Source organism: Ictalurus furcatus, chromosome 27 (assembly GCF_023375685.1).
Source record: "Ictalurus furcatus strain D&B chromosome 27, Billie_1.0, whole genome shotgun sequence".
In the NCBI taxonomy this organism is placed as follows: Eukaryota; Metazoa; Chordata; class Actinopteri; order Siluriformes; family Ictaluridae; genus Ictalurus; species Ictalurus furcatus.
Genome location: NC_071281.1, coordinates 11546119 through 11572289, shown reverse-complemented (window position 1 = coordinate 11572289; position 26171 = coordinate 11546119). Strand labels below are relative to the sequence as shown.

The 26171-nt window shown below is 42.0% G+C and overlaps 1 protein-coding gene across 4 annotated transcripts in view; it reads left to right on the top strand.

Annotated features, from left to right (window-relative positions):
- Positions 1 to 26171, top strand: part of znf536 (zinc finger protein 536) — a 180527-nt gene that overhangs the window by 50795 nt on the left and 103561 nt on the right. For all 4 annotated transcript variants that reach the window (XM_053617295.1, XM_053617294.1, XM_053617299.1 and 1 more), the window contains one exon: positions 9743 to 9857. The gene's annotated coding sequence lies outside the window, so the exon portion shown is untranslated. The remainder of the gene's footprint in view (positions 1 to 9742; positions 9858 to 26171) is intronic.

Below are 26171 nucleotides of genomic sequence, written 5' to 3'. Positions count from 1 at the left end.
GTAGAAACAAGACACAAGGAGATCTGAAGGGACTACGGTAATGTTCTGTTCTGCTGAGCAATTCGAGTTCTCTGCATAGCCCATCACATGTGATGATCATCCAGGCTAAAAAAGCGATTAGAATACATCAGCACACCTCTCGTCATAGAGGCAGCTGCTCAGAAAACACTCTCTCTCGCTTACCGAATAATATCAGGCACACTGAGCAGTGTGTTTTGTGTGTGTTTGGAAGTGTGTGTGCAGGCTGCCTTCCTTCTTGTCAGTTCTCATTTCTAGGGCACATTATCTTGCTCAAGCTTGAGTGCTTTATGTGTTGTTGTTTTTTTTGTCTTTTTTTTTTTTTGGTGGAGGCAGTTTTTGAAGGTTTTTTTTCTTAAAGAAAGTCTGTTCATTCTTATACAAATATGTCTATATTTCAACTTTTCATTATTCTGATTCTTATTCATAGATCAAGGCGAGTGATGTGCACTCAATTAAGTGTACGAGTGTGGATAAAAAGGATTAAAAAAACAAAACAAAACAGAAAAACAAAACAAAACAAAAGTAGATGTGAGAAATACCCTGTGTGAGTGTGTGTGTGTGTGTGTGTGTGTGTGTGTGAGAGAGAGAGAGAGAGAGAGAGAGAGAGAGAACTGTAAGATATGTCTAATATTCACTTTCACCTGAGACGTCTTTTATGTGGAACACACTCACGAGCGATGCCCTATAGAACCAAGCTCACAGGCCATTACCGGGCCCTCCGTGTTGCCTCGTTCTCTTTTGGCTGCCAATCAAAGCCCCTTCTTGCAGGCCTGAAATGGTCTAATGTATGCTTTTCATGATGATATTAGAGAGAGGGAGAGAGAGAGAGAGAGAGAGAGAGAGAGGGAGAGAGAAGGAGCGAGATTACCATTTATACGATAAACCCATTCCAGCCCTGCCCCAGTTTAAATTACACTGTGTTTTTCTTTTTTGATTTCCATTTTGCGCATAATGCTCTCTCTCAGCATGATTTAAGTTATATTATTAGCGTTCCTCCAGAGAATTCTCCCCCTTGCATTTTGGGTGGGATTCCAGGCTCTGGATGCATTAGCTCGCTGTAATTGGCGAATGATCATGGGATGGTGTGTGGATTGAGAGGGAACTCATGCCACACACACACACACACACACGCACACACACACACACACAAACATACACACGTGCACACACACACTTTTCTGTGTAGTAAGACTGTGGTACTGGAAGTCAATCAGGGTCCCTATCAGTCAAGCCTAATGCCTCTTCCTAACACAATTTAATAGCTTCCTCTGCTCGTCTCCTATTCTATTCTTCCACACTGATCTGAAATCTGGTACTCTTTCTTAAGAGAGACGGCTTTGAATTTCAAATTTAGAAATCATTTCCATCACCTGCCTGCTGTTTGTGAACCAATTTGAGCCCCCCCCCACCCCCCCCCCCCCCCATATTTTAAACTTGCGATGTGGCAGACAATCAGGAGTCGAATACAGGCCAACTAAAGGCTAGACACTTGGCCAAGCGGTGGTATTGAAGCGCAGCCCTGTTTGAGCCCAGGAGCCGACACATGAATGTGTAAAATATCCTGACGCCTGGGCAGGCTGTCGCACAAAGGGCTATCACCATATTATTCAAGAGATGCCATGGAGCCTGGCCAGAGTGGAGTGTTGGGGGGGTGGGGGCGGGTGTGGAGGAAAAAATCGGCATGATTGTGATTTGCCATTTATAATTGGCCTACGATGCGAAATGGGCCACAGCCAGACTTTTTTAAAAAGGCAATCTGTGGCGGTGGAGGGGCCGATGGCTCGCTAATGACAGCTAGCTTGCTACGCCCTGGGAACAGAATGGCGCTCGTGTAAGGGTAGAGCACACAAATATGTTTATCTACAGTCAGATATGTTTGCGCAATGTAAATGACATTGTCCATTGGTTTCTTTTTTCTTTTTTCTTTTTTTTTTTTAAATAAATGGTTCTGGGTATAAATTACGGATATATACAGCACTGTATGTCGCAATAAAAGCCATTTTAAAACCGTTTAACCTCAAAGCTTGTTCAGTTGTGGTTTGAGGATATGCCTAGTTGCCTTCCCATGTTTATCAGTGTCTTAGCTAAATGATAGGAGTTAGGGTAGATGCCTTTGCTAGCAATGAAGCAAGGCTAGCTATTAGCGTGGACAGCTGGAGGAAAGTGGGGGGGGGGACTGCCTCTGCATTGTGTGCTTGACAAAAGATAGTATTTGATAAAGGTGCCCCCTCCCCACAAGCCCCCATAAATAATGAAAAGTTAATGAAGAGGTAACCTAATGATGTAATGAATATGGCAGAGCAAGGTCAAACAGAACCGGAGTGGGCCGGGTGAAGCCTTGCAACGCCACTCATCAGGGTGTATTTGTGTGTGTGTGTGTGTGTGTGTGTGTGTGTTTCAAAGAACACTATGATGTACCGACTTTAATTAGTTCCATGTTCATATGTTTGTCATATTAAATGTATACAGTAATTTCAGTGTAGTTCTGTGTGTAGCTCTGTGTGGGTGTGTAAACATCAGCGTGTATGAGCGCACAGTGTAATTTAGCCGTGCGTGTGTGTGTGTGTTCAGTATAAGCTTTTGTGCAGGAAGTTTTTGACATTCTGTTTGGGTGTTGTGCATGCATTTGTGTGCTGTATGTTTGTCTGTTTGTGTGTGTGTGTGTGTGTGTGTGTGTGAGAGAGAGAGAGAGAGAGAGAGAGACAGAGAGAGAGAGAGAGAGAGAGAGAGAGATCTGGATCTGGTGTTGATGGTGATTAAAAATTGAGAGAGTTTAAATGATACCGGTGAGAGTGTGTTGGAGCCAGGTGCGATCGATAGGCCAGTCAAGAGTGACATCTCTGACTCAGAGTATTTGAACACACTGGTCCCACAAAATATTTTTCATGCCACACTGGGACTTTTATCTCGGAAGTATTCAAACCCTGTCTTTCCCATTAAGAATAATCACATACACGTGAATTCATCTCGTTCGACACCATTGCAAAAAAATAAAAGAGGGTTTTCAATAATTTATTCTGCATGTATTAGTCAGATTACAGCTCGTAAAATGGTGTGTTCCGTATAAGTGAAATGAAATGATAGCTTAAAAACAATGTAAAGGCTGTTGTCAAAAGTGCTTATTCGATAGTGGCCAGGTGAGCACTTCGATCTGTTTCCCTTGGCCTGAGGTTAAGCACTACATGAGCAGCTAAGCCACAGACAACACAAACAGCCATCCACGCAGCCGCTGAGAGGTTTAGATCTATTCCAGGCCCTGTATTTTGCTCTAGCTTTATACGTTCAAGTCTGATGCAATCTTATTCCCCGCCAAGCCACTGATTTCTATAAGAACCTGCAAGACATAATGAGCACATGATAGGTAAATTCCCAGTAGTCTTAATGCCTACAGAGAGTGTTTAGAAAGCTCCTGTGCCCTTTCTTGGATGGCTCCATGGTGAGGGAATTTAGTTTGGCAGTGAGTAGAGTATCCAGAGAGTACAGACCCTAGAAATATCTTGAAACAGTACCAGATTCTGTCAAACATGCGTTCTGCACCTAGCACAGGGATTTTGCAGGTTTTTATCTGCTTTTCCTGAACCATTTACAGCTCCTTCTGACACGTCCCCCTCCCAGAGCGGCCCCGGCCGTGATTTGTGGCACGTGTACAGATGTGTTGCTGAGAGATGGTTTAATGTGACAGGCGAGATGGGGCTCTGTCGGTCTCCGAGGCTTTATGGAGGAACGCCACGTCTGCGTCTCGATCTCAGAGACCCCACAAACCCGCCCTTTCCGTTCTCCCGAGCTCCTCGTCTCTCCACTTAACAAGCCCGAGGTCACAGAAAAATGGCACATTGCTCCACTTAAGCTGAGGTCAGGTCCCAGAGCAGACTCGGGCCACGTTGTCGTCAGATTCTGGCACTTTTTTCATAAAAACAGATGATCTTGGTCTCTTTTCCGCCTTCGAGTCTTGTCTGTAGATGCATATTGCGTGTTCTCCGTACTGAAATGGGGCAGCAACAGGTAGAGCACTGGTCGTGGGTGCAGGAATAAGCAAGCATGGAAACAAAGGATTACAGCATGTTGAACGATTGAGAGCGACAGAGAGCAGCTGGGTGGCTGGGGCGGTCGTGAAGGGATGGGGGATGTCTTTAAAGTGAAATCATTTCCTTTTCTTAATCAAAAGATGACAAGCCTGAGACTCAGAGGTCCCATCTGCATACCACAGCAGATCATGCAGCGCTTATGAAGGGGCAAGATGATGGGACAATATCGCTCTCTGAGGTTATCAGCCTGGACAAGGCTCCTCTCAGACTAATGCCTGCAGGCTCCAGCTCTGATTTGTGCATTCACCATAAGTAAAGCATCAAAGACAAAAAAGCGTCCACGCAAACCATCGTCTCTACCACACGTGTCCGACTTCTGTTACAGAGGGTAAGGAATACAGTCTGCTTGATTGGCAGGTTAAGTGAGGGCTATAGATCGTGTTTGAGTGTGGCTGGCTCACAGAGTGTCCTATCTTACCTCAGAACCCTGGAGATTCAGACATGCTGAGTATTAATCTGAAGACCGTACAGCCTCACTGGGACAGTCTGTGATGCAGTCGCTTTCTAAAAGCTTTATCTCTCGGCATATTCCACTTTGGACACCTGTATTACATTGAAAGTAAACTTTAAAATATGCGCAGTGGTGCAAGAAGGGGTCTTACAACAGAAAGCATTGTTAAAGGACATCTGCTCTCCCATCTGATCAGTCTCAAAGTCTTGCCGTCATGGACATAACTCACATTTACTCTTGTCTTTACAAGGAAACGACAGAAAACATTCTCCAGGTAGATTCAGCAACGAGCTAAAAGCTAGATTGCGTTTATTTAGTTCATAGGTTTCTTCTGTAATAGTGTTATTTGTGCCTCTTGTTTGTAATGTGAAAGCCGTTGCATCTGAAGTCTTCAGTCTCTCTTGCAGTAAGTATAGGGAGCAGATGCACTAATGTAGAACTGCAACCCCAAAAAAGGAGAACCAGAAAAAAAAACGAAAAAACGAAGGCCCCAAGCAGACAAGCAGAGAAATTAAACAACTCAAACCGTTCGGACATAAATAGTTTAACCTTGGCTTCATAAATCAAGCAGTGAGCACAGACTTGGCCTAAGTTGGTCCTTCAGGTTCACACTCGTTCCTTCCTAAACATGTCTTCACCCCCTCTCCCCTCCCCCAAACCTTGTGATTCATCCAAAAAAAAGTCCTAATCAAAAACAATAACCAGTTGAAAGCGTAAACGTTTCAAAACGTCCCAGAGAAGTATGAAATAATAATCTGTGTGTGGCCAAGCAAATGCTGAGAACACAAACATTTCACAACATAGTTGTTTAAATAAAGGCCTTGGCATCGATGGCTGAGAGATAGGACATGCAGCGTTAATTACACTCGCTCATAAAAACAAACCAGCATTATAAAATATGACTCTCCATACTAGGGAGCTTAACCTATAAAATGGCAGTGAGGTGTGTTCCTCAGATGTGCAAGAGGATGTATTGTTTGGAGAAAAAACACAACAAGCTCAGAGAGACATAGAGAGAAGAAGGCTAAAAAGAAATGTGGAAAGGAGGGAGGGTGAAAAAGGCTTCTACAGTCAACAAAGAGTGCAATGTTTACTCAGAATTTAAAGACTTGAATTTTTCCCTTCACCATTGTGTGGCATCAGCATGCGAAAATAGGCCAGCTAAGCACACGTTTATTATTCTTAGAGCATGAGCAGAGTAAAGAGTAATATGCTCATGTAAAGCAAGGAGCCTCACAGATGTAGATGCATGGCCAGGGCTCTCGCATATACGGATTTAAGTGAGTAAGGTTATTTTGTTCAGATGAAGAGAAATGGATTATTTTAACACGAGCAGGGACTTCAGTTTTCACTGCTGGGTGGGCCATTTTTCTAGCCATAATAATAATAATAATAAAAAAACTATAAGACTGTACTCAGACCTTCAATCCTGATCATGTTCTAAATCATCTTAACCCCAGGTCAACAAATTCCAGCTATCGAATTTCAGTGACGTCACGTTCCACGCTCTAGCCCGATCTGCCACATCACAACACGTTTCCATGAGGCACGCGTAAAACACACGTCCTCAACTCCAGTCTGTGTCCTGGAAAATCATTCACCCATTCACTGGCCTGATCATGAACACCAGTCAGGTTACAGTGCCTCTGTTTAACATTACACTTAAAAAAAAAAAGAAAGAAAAAAGAGAAAAAAGCATGGAAGTGGTTAGAGTCAAGGCAACCATGACAACCCCTTAAATATGAGTGGAGGCATGCAGCTTTGAATAAATGTTTGTATACATTTTTTTGTACATCTTGGAGTGTGCGCATGGTGGATGAACTGTGCTTAAAGACATCTGGATGCGATGAAATACCATTTGTCTAAACAAAAAGGAGCTCCACTCTCAGTGCGTGGAAAGCCACCCAAAGCGAGCGCTGTGTCTCGCTACATACTTGGGTGATGTTTTCAATAGGACTGTATTGACAAATATTTCACTACAACAGAATTGAAGCTTTTTGAAAATATAATGCGAGAGGAGGGGAAAAAAAAACAACCCCAAAAAACTAAAAGGACAAGAGCTTTAAGTTATGCTTTGAATATTTGGTAATTTTGTCAAAGATAGCACAAGGGCTCTTGACCCAAAATGATCATGTCACGTAACCATGGTAACCATGATGACAGTTGCAGATTCTTTCACAAGCAGGGGTGTGATCATGATATTGAAGTAAATGTGAACTTTAACATTTCTTTATACTGTATATACAGACTTTATATATATACAGCTGTTGGTGTTCCTCATGACTCACTCAAAAGGAATAAAAAAAAAGAGGCAATTTTTTTTTGATGTTTATAGTCCTGAGATAATTGATATAATATGTTTCCCTATTTCTTGCACGGAGTTATAGTTTTAACGGTAGTGCATTTACGCACTTCCATTATATAGCTGGCCACAGTGAATACATGGGTGAATAATAGACCATCTAAATGTAAACTACTTCTAGAGGCTTTATGGCATATTAATTAGCATTTTTAATCAGCAACTGTTGATGAAGGCTAGGACAAAGGCGAAGAGGCAGAGGGAGAGAGAGAGAATAGAAGGTTTTGTAGGAAAGAAAGAGAAAAGCGGTGATGGTGCTGGTGGTGGTGGTGGGGGAGGGGGTGCATGTGCGTCTAAGAGACACCTATAGATTTATCAGTTTCTTAATTCCATTTAAACAAATAGTCCAGCAGTCTGAGAAAGGCGGCGAGGGGACATGACTAGGATAATAAGCATCATGGAAGATAATCAGATTTCTAAGAGGAATTGATTGTTGGTCTGGCTGAAGGAGCAGAAGAGCGGGTTGACAATAAGCTGAAATTTAAGTGTTAATTTTTATGCTAATCCGCTGGCATCTCCATGTGATGCAATTTGGTTGCCCGTGCCGCAGATATGAAATTGTCCCGCTCACAGAGAAAATGTCAGCTTGCCAGACCCTGAAAGCTTGTAATTTATTAGGTATGTTTCTATTAGTATGTGTCACAGTTGTTAGCGAAGCCACTCTCACGCTCTCCACCTCTCATATGCTCTTGCACACATGTACTCACACACACAGATATATATGTATACAGATATATGAGCTCGTATATATATATATATATATATATATATATATATATATATATATACACACACACACACACACACACATATTGCACAATAGAATTCCAAGTGTGTGCTTCTCAGCCTGTGATCTTAAAGCACGTTTCAGCTCAGTGGCTGGAGCACCAGGGCATTAATGTATTATCATATATCGGGCGGTCCTTGCCCTGTGGACAAAAGGCTATTTAATACAATTTAATGACATTCCCAAGCAGAAAGGAAAAAAAAATAATCAAGGGAGCGACAGGGGAGAAAAGAGGGCAGATTAAAATAGCGTGTGCTTCTCTTGGCTGTACCGTGCAAGCGTAGCTGTTAAAGAAGCAAGCAGTGAATAAAAGTAGAAAGAGAAAAGAGGAAAGCGGCTGAACTATCGAGATGGAGAAAGACGGCGCAGCTGAGGCTGGGGCACGTAACCTGTCAGCTACGACCATGCTCCCCGAAGGCCATTAAGTGATCGATTTCCACTGTGACGCAGTGATGTCATCCATAAGAGACGCACGGCGGGTGTCAGCGGGCGCAGGGTGGGGACAGGACAGCACCGTGTTTGGGTATTGCAGCAGCTATGACAGACTGACACAACTATCAACTGGAAGGTCTCTCACTTTCTTTCTCTTTCTCTCTCTCTCTCTCTCTCTCTCTCTCTCTCTCACTGTAGCAGCTAAGAAAGCCAGTGTGTCATGGCCACTGTAATAGTTGTGAATTCAGTGCGCTCTATCTAAAAGGTTTGGATGCAATTCACATATAGGTCAATTAAATGCACCAACATCTGCTCTCCTCTAACCATTTGCATATAGTATTCATATGTTAATGATGTTCCTTGTTTGGGGTGTGTGTGAGTGTGTGCTTGGGTTTGTGCGTGTACACGTTTTGTGTTTGGCACTTCCTTTTCCTCCTCCCTATCTCTTTGTATCGCAGAATATAAGAGAAAGAAAAAATTGGATTTCTTACTGCTTCTTGCGGCAACTCCAAACCGGATAGTGGCGTTCTATTTTTATTTCCTCTCGGCCGCGCGCTCTCGGCATTGAGTCCTCTTCAACACGCAGGCTTGTTCAGCTGGCCCTGATTTGGACAAGAATCCTCCTACTCTAGCAGCAAAGGAAGGCCTGCCTTTGGAAAGCAGCTTAATGCCTTATAAATCAATGATGACACAGATGGACCAGCAATAATCTATTTAGAATGCCTCACAGCAAATATTGTCGTGCAAATGATTAGAGATCGAGCTATTTTAACTCAGCCTTCCTCCCTCTTAGCAAATCCTTCTGCTGCTCTGCATTTCTCGAAACTGGAGTGTCTAGTCTGTGCCTTTTTTCTTCTCCGCAAACACATTTCTATTTTTGAAGGAATAAAGTGGTACAGTATACATGGTTTACAGGGTCTTTTTTTTTTTTTTGGCAGGCGTCGATGGTGTGGCATGAAACAAAAGGAGTGAGAGCGTGGGCCCGAGCCAACGGGCTAATGACAAAATGCACGCTTCTTTAACCCAGGCTTCAGAGGGGGGCAAGATGGCGCGTGTGGCTGTTCAAATCGAACCAAAGGCCCCTTCTATTCACATTTACAGTCGATAGGGTCCCGGTTTAGTGTGAAGCCGTGCTGGAGAGGGAGGAGAAATTGATAGAGAGGGAGGGAGGAGAGAGAGAAAGGGTTGAGGGAGCGATCGAGAGAGAGAGAAAGAGGGAGGAGTGAGAAAATGAAGTGGAGGTTGTCAGATGTGGCAGCTGCTTGGAATCCTGATAAATATAAGCTCTTATTGATCGGCTGAAAATGAAAGATCCCAGAGTGGCATGCAGTATTTAGCTTCTTGTCTGGTGCGCGCGTCAGCGGTGGCCTTGCCTCGCACGGATAGATTTTCAGCGCTGCTCTGAGGCACGGCTTTGATTTCATCTTTAACCTTTTTTGGCTGCTTTTCCTTGACCTCTGCGCCACTGCCGTGATTCAGTGAATTTGTTACATTTGGCTTGACATCAACCCCTCACTCTGTTTCTCTTTCTCTCTCTCTCTCGCTCTCTCTCTCTCTCTCTGTTCTCCACCTTCCTCCTCCTCTTCCTGTCTCTATATCACTCTCAGAGTAAAGACATCCCGCTGGTCATCGCAAAGTGCTGTACACACTTGGTGGCGTGGGTGGAGCCACGGTGTCTTCATCCTGACAGGCCCCAGACCAGTATGCAGTTAGAGTGATCAGGTAAAGGTTCACGTCACCTCACCTCACACTGACCTCACATCAGTATTAACATACTGCACATATTTACAGTTAACACAGACCAGGATCTATGAAACAAGACAAAGTCACATGATCGTATCAAGCGACACATCTCTGAGCAGTGATCACTCTATGATTAACACTGACTCATCCCAAGCACTGATCCCTCACTCACATCGCTTTAGCCCGGCACATTCAGTGCTCACCAAATAATCTTTATCCGTCACATGGTTACTAAAACAGTACATATAAATGACACATAAAATCTTGGAATAAATTACCAGCCTCCCCATACACTCTTTAATCTTTCAGCTAAGCCCTAGTGCTCCAACTCGATCTCACATTCCTATGAATTTTTAACTGTTATCTATTTATCTGTTTCTATCATTGATACACAGAGAGGATGTTTATGTAAAATAAAACTAAATAAAGGGAAATTAGATTTAAAAATCCAATCTTTTGTTTCATTATGTAGGTGTCAATTTGTAATAAAAAAAAAATCCACGAATAAAATATCCCCCTCCTTTTTTTTTTTTTTTTTTTTCGGGAACAATACTCTCTTACTCTTTTAGATGGATGATAAATTCCCAGAGAGGGAGGCTGCAACAGCTGTTGGCAGACAGGGGCAGATATGAGAATAGCAGCATAGGATGAGCGAGCATTAAAAATTAATACGCTATTTAGCCTAGGTGTATTTTAGGTATTTGACATTTTCATGTCCGGGACAGACTAAATTTATTCATAGTGAAAGGGTGGGTGAGGGAAATAAATAAATAAATAAATAAAATCAGGGTGGAAGATTCCAGCAGGGGTGGTGGGAGAGTGGTAACGTCAAGGCCATTCTTTTTTTATGGTCAGCCCTTCCTTCAGTAATGATACGTGTTAATGCTCGGAGACTGAAGCTCATTATGGCACGGTAATAATTAGCACTTGGCACAAAAGGATATGATTCACTGCATAAGCCTCTGGTTAAGATTTTTTCTTTTTTTCCTTTTTTTTTTTTTTTTTACAAATTTTTTAAGTGTTTTTGTATAGAGGTTTATTTCTGTGTATGTGTGTGAGAGAGAGAGACAGAGAGAGAGAGAGAGAGACAGAGAGCGCGAGAGAGGCAGAGAGAGAGACAGAGAGAGAGAGAGACAGAGAGAGAGAGAGAGAGACAGAGAGAGAGAGAGAGAGAGAGAGAGAGAGAGAGAACTACACTAGGCCAGACAGTGTGAATGGAAATCCCAGCTTCTCCAGTGATTAATTACTAATGCTCCCTCAGAACATCTCCCTATCCCTCACTATCTAATCACACTGAAATCTAAGACATGTCCTGAGAGGAGACAACTCTCTCTGTCTCTCTCTCTCTCTCTCTCTTCCTCTCTAACACTTATCAACTACTTTATATATCAATCTTCTGATCTCTCTGTCTCACTCTCTCTCTGTCATCCTTCCTCTCTCCATCTCTCCATCCTCTGTCTCATCCTTCTCCCAGTACACCTCTCATTGGCTCACTCTTCCCCACTCCCCCTCACCTCCCTCTCTCCACTTCTCGGTTGTTATATATATACATACACTGTTATCCCCTTGGGTAACATTTAGCGATAGCATGTTTAACACCATAGCCTTCCAGTCACAGCTCTGCACATCATCCTTAAAGGCAGAAAGTAGAGATGCTCTGGTGAGCATGTGAGTATGCTTTACAATCTCCAAAGCAGGGGAAAAAAAGGCTTTTATTTAACAGTTACAGCTATTACCATGAAAAAAAAAAAAAATTCTCAAGGCATGGATAATTTCCACACATATCTCTAACTACAAACGAAAATGGAAATCAAAGCACTACTGCCAAAAAGGCTAGAATAGAAAATAGAAAAGATGCTTCAATATTATTATTATTATTTTTTTTCCCGTCACGTTTCAAGACTGATGTTAGCAGCGCTTGTGTTTTAGACAGACAGGCAGATGGACAGAAGAAATTATGGGACTTGAAACTCTCATGAGACCTCCACAGACACCTAGGAGACCACAAGTATTCAAACACTGATAGCGTGTTTTACATCAACTCCCTAACACAGAGAACACTCTGTTCTGAAGTGTCGGCTTCTCATCTGGATTTGAGTGGAGAATTTGACAGCAATGTGTCGGTGTGTGTTTGCGTGTGTATACCGGGGTATGCTTGTCTGATGTGTTTTAATTCAGTGTGTGTGATTACTGTCAATATGTTTGTACATCCTGCGATAGATTGGCACCCTGTCCAGGGTGTACCCCGCCTTGTGCCCGATGCTCCCTGGGATAGGCTCCAGGTTCCCTGCAACCCTGAAGGAAGGATAAGCAGTATAGAAGATGGATGGATGGATGGATGGATGTTTGTACATGTAATAAAGTCCTCGGCTCTTTCTTTATGTGTGTGGAAGAGTCTGAGAATGGGGATGCAGTTTCACATGGCGGGACTGCCGAAGTGTCAGACTGGATGTGCCTTTGAGGCCATATCCGAATGTATTAGCGTCTCTCCTTATCATTTAAATCAAGCCTTCGTTCCCTTTGAAAAACATATTGTACTCATCCCCTTCCTCTCTCTCACTCACTCACTCGCTCGCTCGCTCACTCCTTTCTCCCCTGATGGCCTCCGTGTCTGCTTTCGAGGAGCTTCTAATGCCCCTGACAGGTACCAGGTTTGGTTGTGAGAAAGAGAGAGAGAGAGAGAGAGAGAGAGAGAGAGAGAGAGAGAGAGAATGACAGAGATTGTTAAGGGACCTAAGGGAGGACGTGTCCGTCCCCAATCGTCTTCCCCATCATCTGTGTGTGACAGCATCTGCGTAATTGATATATATGGGCCCGCTTGTCTCTTCGGCCCTTCCATGTTAAGGTCAACTTATCTACATATCACTGCCGATTTCGCTACTCCTATTATTTTTCCTCTACAGATATTGACTGGCTGGTGTGAAATAAGAATTGAGGAAAGTAAAGGGGAAAAAACCCCTGCGAAAGAAGCGCTTTTATTCCCGAGCCTAACCCTTGCCTGTTATCAAAGTAACTTCCAGCTTATTAGCGACAAAGGGCCTTTTTCTCCCACTCCCCCCTCCTTCCTCCTTTGTGCAGGCCATGTTCGCCAGCGCTTCCTGAATTAAACTGCTGGCTTCCTGTTCTTTTATATGCATGGCCACATCTGGGGGAGCTTGCTCGCAGCCCCGCTGCTTAATAACAATCACCTTCCCTTTCACTCGGCCCTGATTGTTTCTAATTCACTCTGACAGATAGTGGCTGACAAGCCGCCCGCGCCTCCTCCCTCCGTGACCCCGACTCAGTCACCACACTTATACCGCCTGTCATTTTTAATATTTGATTTCGCTTTTAAAGTTATGTGTTTTAGCCCGATGATGAAATCAGTGCTTAAACCCGATGCAAAACGGAGCTCCACTCTGCTTTTTCGCACTCTTTCATATTCAGCCTCCTTCACTCGCTCGTGCTCTGCTTCGCCTTTCTGTTCTTTCTTCTTTCGCCGAGGCTTTTTCTCGGAGACAATGAGAAGCAAAGGTGGTTGAAATGCCATGCACGATCGTATCACGTCGCCACTACTATTTTTGTTTGTCCTGATGAATTTTCTCACCGAAAACGCTGTCTCTGGGGTCGCAGCAGACCCTCAACTTCGGCTCTCCAAGACATTAGGATGTCGAGACGCAGACTGACCGCAGTAAGGATCAAGCATTTTATTCAACATTTATTTAACACTGGCCCCAGGCACACAGGTTTATGAGTTTCCGCCGGCACACTCTTAATTGATCCTCCATTACAGCCATATATACGCAATATGCATATCCAGTATAGGCCCAGTGCCAAATCGTTGAAGAAATGAATGGATACATCGACAGGTAGATGGATGGCATATAGCGAGAAATCCATCCACTTATTCAATAAAAGCACAACCTGAGTTTGACTGAAAATAAGCAATTTAGTTAGTCAATTCAGTGACGGCTCCTCAAGTGCAGCGTTAAGAGACTTGCTAATGCAATTTAATTTCTTTGTGATGTCTACAATGAATGGCAAGGAGAAACAGAGGCAGAGAAACAGAAACACAGGATAAAGAAAGTAGTAATGAACGACAAATTCTCTCTTGGTGGATTACGTTTTTATTACATGTTATTACGCCTAATTTAAAAAAATATATATAACTGACATTTGATCTAATGCTCAGTTTTTTTCTTAACTCAATATCACGCTTTTGTCACAACAAATCGGAGACATTTTCTAGATACATGTTGAATTTAATCTCGGATTAAATGAAACTCTCAACAGGGATAACACCATTAACATTCCCTTCATGTGTAGCACTGATTATAATTGGTGCACATTAAAAAAAAAAAAAAAAAACTGTAAAAATTGACTTTCCGAGTTTACCGAGTAGACTTTCATACCGTTCTGTTTAACTCTTCAGATATACCGTCATAGTCACACACTAAAGATGTGTATTGTTCAAACGCTGTCTCCAAAGCAAGTCAATAGAAATGTAGTTTCAAAACGCACACACTCCGAGTTTGTGTGTGTGCCTTGGGTGTGCCTGAGTCCAATATGATTTTTTTTTTTTTCTCGGCTTTTTTGAATGACAAAAACAGAACTAATTGGAGTACCGCTGCATGTTTTTACTAAAGGCACAATTTAATTACATTTGAACTGGGAACGAATATTTTGGGAGCATGGTATGTTCGTTGAAATAAATGGAGCGAACGAAAAGCAATATTTGTTTTGCTTTGATTAGCAAATCATCAGGGTAATTTGTTAAGAGAAGGACAGAAAATCTCTGGCCAGAACTCCAACTCCAGGTCTCCTTTAGTCCTGCAAGTCCCAAAGGCACCGATGTCCCATAGCGTGTTTATCCTACCTCTTAAATCTTAATGAACTGTGGCCCGAGGGTCTGGGCCTACAGACCGTATTAGGTCGCCTGTAACCTCTCCAGGCTTTCGGTATCACTGCTGACAAATACTTGATTAATAACTTTCTAAATAATGTAAAGAGTATTGCTGTCTCCGAGGTTGTATTAATAAACATGAATGAATTTATTTGACTTTAACAAAGCATGATTAATGCACATTAGCCTGCGTATTGCTCATTCTAGCGATCCTTTCCCCTCTTCCGCACCCTAAAAAAAACAACCCATCACCATTAAATATTTATGGCATAATATTAATGGTTTTGTAAAGAAAATATCAAGTTAATAATCCTCTGATTAGCAACTGATTAACCTTTTTATTAAACACGTGATCCATGCATCGTTGACTCAGGATGTGTCGCCCAAGTGGGCTGTGGAATAATTATTTTTGTGTATTTTCTAATTGCAAAAACTGCACGGTTGAACTGTTTTTCTGTTTTATTTCTCTTTTTATACATGCTCATTCAGAGATCCCATCACACAACCCCCTCCCCACCTTCCCTACACACAACACACACAAACACGTACACAAGATTAAGATTTGTCTTAAGGGCTAAATATAGTGGCAGATTTTTGAGGACAATAGGGTTTGATTCAGTTTTCCGTTTCATTCCTGTGTTATTTCCATGTGTAGAGAAAACATTCAGAGCTGAAAGACAAGCTCTGCTCATCTCTGTGCTATTGTGTGTATTTTTAGGTTTCACCGGTGTCCGTTCAAACACAATTAAGCTTACGTTACATACATGCCAAGAATGACATCATCCTAGATAAAGACAGGAAAATGTGGAGAAAAATATCGTGTGTTATACAGGTGGAAATGTCCATTGAATACGAATATTTTATGCAGAATTGAATTATGTTTTCTTTATTGCTCATTCTTCAGATGCGACATTTAACCCTTAAGAGTGGACTGCGGCAGGAAAGATCATGTCTTACATATTGCTTAATAATTTAGTAGACAGAGATCCATAGCTTAATGGGGTGGGGGTGGGGGTGGTGGTGTTGGAGGTGGGGGTGGTGGGAATCATGATTACAGATCCATTTGTAGCTTCACAGTTTAGAAGTTTAAAAATGTTTTGTTTAGACTGTAAACCAGCAACCCATAAAGCTTGGCACTTTTATTTATTCCTTGTTCAGTTTTCAAGGTAGATGTTGGTTGGACCATAAACAACAGCTGCACAGATTTCAAACAAGACCTTTCTACCAACCATGTGTTTTGTAATTCAGTTCCTACACCAATCAGATATCTGGTCATTCAACAACAGGTTTATGTGTGTCATCAAACCTATCTGTGCTGGAGAGAGAAGATATAAAACAACATTTATTTGAGATTGGGGCCTTTATTATTCATTTGATTGATTTTCATTTTATATACTTAACCTTGGCATCAAAATTGGCCAAAAATAGACACTGACCTGAGATGGTTTTTAAAACTTAAACTCACTTGAGTGAAAGTATATACACCATCCACTCTCGGTCATTCTGACAAGCTCAGGCTTGAATATCTCATTATATATATATATATATATATATATATATATATATATATATATATATATATATATATAAAAACATAATTCATAATGTATTTTATCCCCCCCTCCTGCAATGTATTGTGCTGCTTTTTCTTTAGCAAGCAGAATTTATCAAAGGCCAGAGTATTGGGAAAGACAGCAGCAACAATAGAGGCCTTTGTGAAGGGACTTTGTGAGGGGATAAGGGCGTTGTGGACACTTGTTGTTTTTTTCCACGCCTGGTCTTATGATGGATCGGTACACATTCGGTAGGGTGTCTTTGTCCCCTTCGCTGTACCCCTCTCTTTTTAAAAAAAACTTTTTATTAATTTACTTTTTAAATCCCAAGTATGATCTCACCTTCTCTGACTTTCTGCTTACCCCATCTCTCAGTCACAGTCCAGCAGAGTCTCTCTCCCTCCCTCTTTCAGCAAAACCCTTTAACTCTCTTATTCCTTTTCAGTTCTTCATCTCTCTCTTTCTCTGTCTCTATACAAACTGGTCACCCTGGGAATCCTCTCATTCAAAGCACACACCCCTCCAAAAACAATTATCTTTGAACTTGCTTTTAGTGCTGTTTGTACTAATTAAAGATCATTTTCTCTGTCACATTTCTACTTTTATTGCCGTTTTGCCCTGAATGTTGATCCTATTGAGGTTCAACCTTATTTTACTTGCTGGAACACCCCTAAGACCTGGATTCATCTCATATTCCCCTGTGACTTTCTCTCTCTCTCTCTCTCTCTCTCTCTCTCTCTCTCTCTCTCTCTCCAAATTTGATTTTTTCCCCAGCTCCTTCTTTTTTTTAAATATCATTTTTGCAGTGGAATTAGACCGAAATCCCTTGTCCTAATTGTACGGTAGTATAGTATGGCTTTATGTGCATGTTCGAGGGAGAGCGAGAGACTACACGCTTGTGAGAGTGTGTATTCTTCCCTTTGCACTGAGGTATGAGTTGCTTTAGGCCATGCTAACTACACTGCCACAGGGGAACGCTGATGTATTTATAGTGTGCTGCTACAGAGGTGGACTTTATGTAATTAAAACCCCATAAAGGTGCTTAATACCTTCCTTTTCTAGGCTCTGTCCAATCATAATCTACTCCACCTCTCTCTTTTAACTGTAACACATACTCACATGCACACACACACACACACACACACACACACATGACAAGCATGCATGCTCCTAAGCCTCTTAGGAATCCGATTCACCGTGCACACACAACATGCGCTGCAGTTGCGAGGAGAGGTTTAGACATGGTGCAGGACTTTTTTCAATTAGAGGCAGTTTGTGTGCAGGCTGATACCATCACAGTGCAGCGGGACGGGTCACTGGCAGCCGATGGGATTAGACTCATACACAGGTTCTGCCAGAGCAGAGACACACAAAACACCCAACCAGCCGACCCCACTCTCTGTCCCTGCTCCCCGTCCCTGCACCCCATTCCCACAGTAAACTTCACTCAATTAGACACCGTCTTGCAGCCAGCTGTACACGACCACCTGGGAAACAGGATATACAGTACTTTCAGTTTGACACATCTGGGGTTTTTTTCCCCACATCTTACATTATTTCTCAGTGCACTGTAGTAATACAGAGTGTCACATCAACAGCTGATACAATCTACACATTGGGGGGGGTTTGCAAAAGTTAACACCCCCATCATTGAAAGATGAGAAAATCTCTACTTTACAATTTATGAGCAATAGAATTCACAGATGAAATGAGTGTGTATCCTGCAACAAGATAACAATTCACCAAATCCAAACATAAGTCAAAATCAGTTGAAATTGTTTTCGCCGTGGTCCTTTGGCTTTCCAAAGAAAGCAGTGTGTTTTGAATTGAAAATGTCAATAAAACTTATACCATATCCATAGTCCATTATATCCATCCTGCCAACCATCCATTTTCCATACTGCTTATTCTACACAGGGTCTCAGGGAGCCTGGAGCCTATCCCAGGAAACTCAGGGCGTAAGGTGGGGGACACCCTGTACGAGGTGCCAACCCATTGGAGTGCATATTCACACAGACATTGACACACACCATTCATACACTTTGAACAATTTAGAGATGCCAGTCAGCCTACAGTGCATGTCTTTGGACTGATGGAGGAAATGGGAGTACCCGGACAAAACCCCCAAAACACGGGAAGAACATGCAAACTCTGCGCACACAGGGTGGAGGTGGGAATCGAACCCCCAACCCCAAGCTAACATGTTAACCACCAAGCAACCGTGCCCCCCGAGTCCATTATATGATATAAAATAACTGTATAAAACTTTTAAAGTTAATAAAATTAAACTTTTACATAGATACTTGCACATGAAATATCTCACCACAACATTGAGTGTTGTTGCAGAAAAAATTAGATGAACCTTTCATTTTTGTTCTATATGTGTTCTTTGGGAATATATTAACATTTAGGATGGCACATTGGCACAGCAGGTAGTGATGCCACCTCGCAGCGTCGGTGTCTTTGGTTGATCCTGAGCCTGGGTTAGTGTCTAGAGTTTCTCATTTTCTCTTTGTGTCCCTATGGATTTCCTCTGGGTTCTTCAGTTTCCTTCCACATCCCATTGGCATCCCAGCGATGGTTTATTCCCGCCTCATGCCCTTTGTTCCTGGTATAGACACTGACTCCAGATGAGCGAAAGTTTACGGTCCATCTATAGTCACTCTTTTTACATGTGCCCTGGAGGAACAATATAGTAACCAGGTGCCTTAGATTAAACTCAAAGAAGTGACAGTGTTTCCTAGGGCACAAAATGTTCCAACTTAATCAATAGGATGATACACAGAAAAGATTCTGAATACCAGCCCACATTTTGTAACCACAGATGGACAAAAATAAAGCATATATATATATATATAAATATATCTATAATGTTTTTTGTATCTCCTCAAAAGATGAAACATTGTTAACACACACAAGTACATGACAGTCTTCCATCTATGCTTCTTCTACAGTGACACACAGTAACGCTGTTTTGATGTGTGCTGTAAAAGCGGTTTGTAATACTTCAGGTGTGTGTGTTGCTTTGTTGTTTCTCGCTTTATTAGCACAGTTGTTTGCTGACAGTCCTCAATAGGCCCTTTGTTGATCCAAATCCCTGTCTTAATGAGTCATTATTGTGTATTTGCTTTCTTTCAGACCTATTTGTCAGTTTGACAGCGTGTCTTGTGATTATACTTATGTTGATTCCATAGATGTCTGGTTTGCCAAGTAACTATTTGCAAAAATCAAAGTGCATGGAGTTTGGGGCAGGCAGCCCCTCGTTCCTTTTCTCCTCCTCTTCCCTGGAGCGTAGCGGCTTCTTTCTCAGCGGGGGGAAAGATGGAACGTCTGTGCAAAAGGACTAGTACCTGTCAGCAGTTACTCAAAATAATTGGTAAAGGACTGCAGCAGGATGGAGAGGGCTCTCTCTTCTCCTCGTCCATTTGATGAATATTTGAAATCACCAAGCAATCGTGGAGCTGAGTGCGGAGAAACCGGACAGTCAGGGAGGAGAAGAGCTCAGCGAGCAGCTTTGAGGGAATACAATCATTTTAGTATTGTGTTGTGAGTACTGTAATAAAAAGATGAATGGATTGGGTATTGCTCATTACCAAATCTTTAATATCCAAACTCTGGCCATGAGTATTCAGGTATGAACAATACACAATATACAATGTACAGCTTTTTAGTAAGAGCAAAGGTTTACCTACCTTTAAGATAAATTGAAGACAAATAAGTGTCATTTATACTAAAAAGAATACATCTGTTAGGTTTCATATATGTTCCTTTATTATCACAACTAAGAAACTCATCATAGTGAGTTTCTTTCTATCTCTGTCATATCCTCTGAGCAGCTTTGGGATCTTCACACTTGTAATACACACCCCCAGTCCTTACAGCTCTATTCTAACTTGGCTGGACTGCTCGTCCAGTCTTTTCCCATTATTCCTGACATATCTATTTGAACTCTGAGGTATACTTTCTTTTATTATTTCACTCAGACCCCTAGGCGGATGCAAACTTTGGTACACAATTCCGCATCCACATAAGTATCACAATAAACACACACTTGACACACTTACAGATCACACTTCCATTACCAGCCTTTCATTGTTCATACACATTAAGATCTCTCCGCCCTTTGTAATTTTGAAACAATGCCATGGAAAGTTCACTTAGATAATTACTCTGCGGACAAAATGTGCTTTAACTTTGGGGAATCTTCGTTTCCTGCCAATTTGAAGAGCGCCATCGGGCTCTGTTTGTCTCATAATGGATGGTATTCATCTTCATCTTGCTCTTATGCTCGACTCCAACTCACTTTACACTATAGTCAATTAAACCCCTCTGGCCCCATCTGGGCATAAAGGGATATATAACTCCTCTGACATTTGGCCATAGCCGTATTAGGCACACCCAGAGCACACACAGAGAGAATGGCTCCATTAGCACTTTTAAAGAGCCCAGAACTGATGTGAGTCACAGAGGGGTTGGTGCTTTACATATGGACCCCTATTTTGTGACTAGGACCCCTGGTAATATAGGCATGTAATGGTAGCAGTACAGTACCAGTAGTTTTAGAAATATAACTACAAGGTCAATATAGCTGTCTGTAGGACTTTTAGACCTACCTTCTGTCGGTATTTAGGCTAGAGTAGGCAAACTGTTCAGAGACAGGTTCACAGACAAGTCCAAGTGGTCCTGATATTCTGAAAGCCTAGCATTGGAGTCTCTCTGTCTCTCTGAATCAGTGGTCTCTGGTTGAGAGCTGGATTTACGAGGTTGAGGGAGTTTCAACCGGGCTATTTCCATCCTAATGCCGATGACTGGGGAACTCAGATAGGGAGTATGGAGTAATGAAGCATGAGAAGCACATCCTGTCCTCCCTCACTAAAGCCACGCACCTCCAGGGCGGTGCGGATCGGACTCGCAGGGTCGCGTTTAGCCTGTGCCACCAAACGACTCAAGGTGTAAAAGTGTTCCCTCAGGCCCGGAGCTGCTTTGCACTGTAATGCTGAGTCACTACAGGAACTGAGGAGCTCAATATGGGTGGCCAGGCCAAGAAATGACCCATAAGGATGAACTCTAATGGCTAAATAGACTTTAGGAGAGGAACAGGAGAATATTTGAATACTATTATAAAATTACAGTGACAGAAATGACGCTATTAAATCTTGGAAAATTATTGACCTGTATTGGTTTAAAAGTTTGAAACCTTTGCATTCATTCTTTTTAGTTTATGTCTAGTTCAAAAGTCAATGCCAGCTTTATGATATTCGCAAAAGTTCTTCACTGACACCATTTTGGAAAATTTTGAGGTTGGTTTTATTGACACGCGCCTTTCCGGAAGGATTTTGCATAGATTTCCTTTCAAATGAGACACTCTGTGAGTTTTATGTGGACATTATTATCCTGATATTTGTAAAAAGAATGACTGTGGCATTCTGATTTATTTATCTCTTCCTGGGTTGTATGCGGAGATGCAGAAAAATCCTAGATCTCATGCAGAATGGTGGATCTATAATTCATGAAAGCTAATGCATTGTTTCTGTTGCTTTATATCATATCTCCTTTTTTTCCCCCTCTCCCTGCCAGCATATTACTTGGCAAAGGTTGGCAATAATACCAGTATTGAAATGAGAAGTTTGAAAGACGCATGGCTCTCTTTTTATGCGCGTGTGTAAACTGATTTGAATCACACATTGGGGGCTTACAGAACGGAGCTCTAAATGTTAAATGGGGGTTGAAGTCTGCCTGAACTAATTTGTAGAGCTTTGCACCATGTTGACATTTAAATGTGATAAGAATAGAAAACTGTATGTCGACCTATTTTGAAGATGCTTTCGGAATACATCCACATCAGCCGCGGTCTATAATTAATAAAAAAAGACAGCGTATCCCCCCCCACACACACACACACCCCCGCCCCTTCTTTTTGCAACCAGATTTGATTATAATATAACCCTTATACGACTCAGAAGGATGAAGGGAAAAAATAAAAGAGGAGTAAAATATGAGCGGGGAGGGAATTAAGGGGGAAGTGGATAGCGCGCACCTGGGTTTGAAGGGGGGAGAGATTGCATCGGCTGGCTGCTGTGCTATCACATTACCGCCATCCAGCCTGTGTGTTTGTGAGAGCAAGCGGCGAGGAGAGGGACCTCGCCAAATCAGCATGCAAATAACGCCACATTGTTAACTTAATCAGATGCAGGAGAGAAAATATGGAGAGGGAGGTGGGGAAGAGAGGGAGGGAAGAGAAGGAGAGAGAGAGAGAGAGAAAGGAGGAGGGGTGCACAAACAAGAATCAGGGTCTTCTGAAATGGCGGAGGGTGAGACAGATTAAGCCTCACTACGTACGTGGATGATGTAGACAGGGTGGCAGTGTCAGCCGCTTGGACTGGTAAATCGTCTGTATGTGTGTGAGAGAGAGAAAGAGAGAGAGACAGAGAGGTTTTCCTGCTTTTGTCAGAACCCGGAGCTGATGAAGTCCCCTTTCGGAGCTTCCTGAAGTGTCTCAGACAGCAGTTTAGCAGCAATAGCAGTTTAACCCAGTCGTACCGAACACCTCAGCTCTTCTGCACCTGTATCATCAGCCATGGACTTCTCCAGTGTTGTGAAAATGACTTTACAATTTGCCATACTACAAATTCTTCAACTCCGTGCCATGACATTTCCTAATCACGATTCAATTTAACAGTAAACATTCACCAGTTGTTTCTTCGTTTTTAATACTTCTCAGTCCACACCAGTAGTGGATTTATGGTCACAGTACTGTAATTTATCTCAGCGTGAGCTGTATAAACAGCCTATAAAATCCTCCCATCTGTGGAGCTTCAGACAGTGGGAGTGTACACAGAGGTCACAACCTATCCAGTATCGCTCATGCACTGGGTTAACGCTGCTAAACATGCTAGCAGGCGTGTGCAGCCAAGGCGACACATGCAACAAGGTAACATGTCAGTCACAACACAAGCAGAACAGAGGAAAAGACGACCTGTTTGTTTTCAAACTTATCAAACGTTTACAGAAGTGAGACAGGTTCTTTTCTGAATGAAGTTGTACTGACACACTTATGCCTTTCTGTCTGTCTTTCTTTCTTTCTTTTTTTCTCACTCCACGCCTTCTATCTTGTGTTTCTTCTTTGTACAGCAGCTGTGACAGTGGCCTTTGAAAGAGGATGAGTAAGTGATCATGTTCAAGGTCAAACAGGGCAGCAAGCAGTGATAAAAAATGTGTGTGTGTGTGTGTGTGTGTGAGAGAGAGAGAGAGAGAGAGAGGATGAAGTGAGGAGAGATGTCTGGATTCCAACTTTGTGGTCAAACCTGGCTGTTTCTCCTGATCTCTCTCTCTGTCTCTCTCTCTCTCTCTCTCTCTCTCTCTCTCTCTCTCTCTCTCTCTCTCTCTCTCTCTCTCTCTCATTGAGTGCACAGAACCAAAAGTCCAGTGCAATTGGCATTGTGCGGCAGGATGGTATTTCTAGGTCAAACCGACTCCTGCTTTATCTGTCAAGTCTGCGCCAGAATCGTCTCCGTTTTTGAATGTTTATAGATCTCTGTGAAGCACCTGCTCACAAATAAAACTTCTGGAGTAGATTTCACATAACCACTGTTGACCAGTTCTATTTTAGACATCAAACCCTTACCTCTGTCTCAGTGCATAATGTAGTGCAGCTTGTACAGTATAGTATTGTCTCTTTATTCTCTCTCTTTCTTTCTTTGAACTTGTTCTGGAATAAGCAGCCACACCATTTCCGACAAAGAGCGATAAGTAAACACGGACCTTTCAAACCCTGCTCTCCCTTAGGTCCTCCACCCTCTTGGTTTCTCTAGAGGCTCTTGGTTAGCTTACACTAAAACACAATTTGCTCTTAAAACGGAGAGCACTTTCTTTACATCCTCCACTCCTCTCTTTAACTGTTCAGTGGTGACTGACGGATATGAACATGGTGACTAATGTTGGACTGTATGTAGAGGAGAAAAACATTGCATTATCATTTGGCCTTAGGACAACTCGCAGCTGCAAACAATAGCAGTACAAAAATATTGTAACACATGCAAAGAATTGCTAGCATTTCCACTGAAGTCTGACTTCCTGATGGTTTTGATAAGATTACTGGCTTTTCTTAAACAGGATGTGCCTTTTTAAAAAACATGCTTTATGGACATACCCAGAACAGTTGCATAACGGGCATGACAGAGAGCTTCTCTTCGAAATGAAACTTTCGGATTCTCTAGGGGGAGTTTATCAAAGTGACGGCACAAAGCAGATTTAACATCGCCCGTATTAAAAAGACATGCAGCGGTTCAATATTTAAAAAGCCCATTTTGTCATGACAGAAGTGCTTTTTCAGTCAAGAGCATATGGCTCCTCTACCTGTTTACGGTCTTGTCTTTTCTTATCTTCTTTCATGTAATGGGGAGAAAGAACGAGACAAAAAAAAGAAGAGATTTTCAAAAGACACTGAAGAATCATTCAATTAATGGCGGCGTGATGTAAAATAATTACTCGACTTGCCTTCCATAATGAGTACCTCTAATTAGCCATACATTTGTTTTGTTTTGTGACTCCAGTTATGAAGAGCTAGTGAGTACATGGAAGTAGCAGCAGATCTTTTTTTTTTTTTCTCTCCCTTTCTCTTTCTTTTCTCTGTTTCTGTTGTGCATACATCGAACTGCCTGAAGACACAATTTAGAGCCCATGTATGCACACAAGCAGTGGTAAATAGTGTAGCGTGTTAAGGAGATTTGTTCTGTCTCTCTCTCTCTCTCTCTCCCACATGCTTTTATTTTAATTAGCCATGCAACAATTAAAAGATTCACAAACTAAATTGAACCTTGTCTCCGTCTCCTCCCGACTTGATTTCACCACCTGTCAAAACAACACCCCTTGTTGAAGTCATTATGCAAAACTCATACGAACAGAACCAGCATGGGCGAAAAGAAAGCAGCAATTATTTCTGATATTCACTTATTCAGGGGTTATACTGACATTTGAAGGTTTCGGGAAAGGTAAGCTATGTTTACCACTACCTGCAAGGGAACGCACATGCTACAAATGGGCTTGAAAAACAAAAAAAAAAGGAATGAAATCCTTAGATTGTAATGGAACAGATATCACAGAGGTAACAGTGTATACTTCAAGAATCACGCTCATCCAAATCATCTCAGAATTTGGTTTAATATGGTCTCACACGTCATAGATTCGCATTGTTTTATAAAAAAAAAAAAAAAAAAGAAATTGGAGGAAATCCACATTGCTACCACTGAAATTGCAAATACTCATTTAAATACACATGTTTCATTAGGATTATTTTGCTAATAAAGCCCTGATTTTTGAGGTGTTTGCTAATCAGAAAGTTGTACACGTTTCGTTTGATTATTTTGTTTGAATTCATACAAACAAAAGTGATTTATACTGGATGCATGACTCTGCGTGCACATGCAGAAGCAGCAGCAATGCCAGCACCATTGTTCACGTATTTGCCGCCGTACTTTATGTACATCCGGAGGATTAAAAGCAACGTCCACTAGATGGCATGTCAGAGCCAAAGCATGCCTGTTTATTTGTTTTCCAAGTCAAACTGTAAAACGCACTTCAGCGTTAAACACGCTGACGAACGCTGTTCAATCTTTCCACCGTCGTTGTGGTTGATGTCATGAACTATGTCTCAAATTGAAAACGATGACTTTACATTCAAAAGTATTTACTAATCTAGAACATTCAGAAGACCGAATATGCGAAACAGATGTTTCGGTAAGGTTGAAAACTGTGTGAGCGGTTTTTTAAAGATGGAAACAGTGTCACGTGGTGCTACACTGCCCTCACTGTTTACGTTGGTATTGCACGACGCATTACGTTAATTTCTGAGGACCTGAA